Source organism: Vanessa cardui, chromosome 30 (assembly GCF_905220365.1).
Source record: "Vanessa cardui chromosome 30, ilVanCard2.1, whole genome shotgun sequence".
Taxonomy (NCBI): Eukaryota; Metazoa; Arthropoda; class Insecta; order Lepidoptera; family Nymphalidae; genus Vanessa; species Vanessa cardui.
The window spans coordinates 5893641-5894884 of NC_061152.1; the positions used below are offsets into that span (position 1 = coordinate 5893641).

At 22.3% G+C, this 1244-nt stretch overlaps 1 long non-coding RNA gene across 1 annotated transcript; it reads right to left on the reverse strand.

The window, feature by feature from the left end:
- Positions 1 to 392: 392 nt before the first annotated feature.
- LOC124542316 lies at positions 393 to 984 on the reverse strand. Its single transcript, XR_006967316.1, has 2 exons — positions 718 to 984; positions 393 to 548 (listed from the first exon to the last, which is right to left on the reverse strand). It is a non-coding gene; the product is annotated as an uncharacterized LOC124542316 (long non-coding RNA).
- Between the last annotated feature and the right edge of the window lie 260 nt (positions 985 to 1244).

Consider the following 1244-nt stretch of genomic DNA (forward strand, 5'->3'; position numbering starts at 1 on the left):
CCATGATCATGATTATTTTATGATTGTAAATGTTTTAATTAAAAAATATTGTTTGTGATTACAGTTCCAAACCTAAACTACTGCTGATGTGAAAATTTACTTTTTAGATTTAAAGAAAATACCTGATAATTACTTCCATGAGTGTTAAATTTGTAATATGTATTACATGTATTAAGTTTTTTATTTACATTAAACAACAAAGAAATAATAGTTTTAATTGTCAGTGATACACCTTATTTAAGTATTCAAAACAAACCATGATTATTAAGAATATTTATTTATTTCTGTTAAGATATTTCTCAGATTATAATGCATAATTTTTAAATAATTCTAAATTTAATTTCATTTTATAAAATCATACTAATCACAGTAAAAAGATAAACGATATTACATATATTATAGCATATTTATTGTTAGAACTCATATATAGGAAATTATACAGAGATGTAGATGGCAGCTCAATGCATTGTCACTTGTTTCTTGGATGTAGTCTGCACCAAATCATCATTAATAGCTCAGCTGCTTTAAAGAATTGATACAGTGATAGCCTAAAAATAAAATTTAAGTTATTTAAAAATAGATTACACTAAAGAATAACAGTTAATTAATGATCTGATCATCATATCTCAATTCAATTCAATTAATAGCAAAACAATAAAAAATATGCAAAGTTATTATTATGATTTTCTAAAATACTCATTTAAACAATAAACCTACATATTACAATAATATATTTTGTTTACTGGTTTAAGCAATATAATGACATTATGTTAGTTGAATTATAGTATTTTACACTATTACAATTTCTTTTCGTTTAATTAAATTACGTCACACGTTATTTAATTCCAATCAAGTGTGTACAAAAAGTTTATTTTAAACGGAATATAATTTTATATAAATATTTATCATTTAATGAACATGAACTGTTTCCATGTTTAAAATAATATTAAATTTCCAAATTTTCCACTTTGAGTTCTCACTGGCTCTCACCTATATAAATTAAGTTAGTTCTAACTCGCTAATAAATTAACGTTTAACGTTTGACGCTTAAAGATAATATTTGAACGTCACCTTATCTTTTCTAATAATAATTATAGTCTTTATGTTTATGTTAATCAGGGTAAATGAAGAATTCCTATGGTGAAAGAATTTTTGAAATCAACCCAATAGTTTTTGAATTTATTTATTACATACATACACAAAAATATATTTTTTTCTATTTATAATACTAATTTAAAAGATTT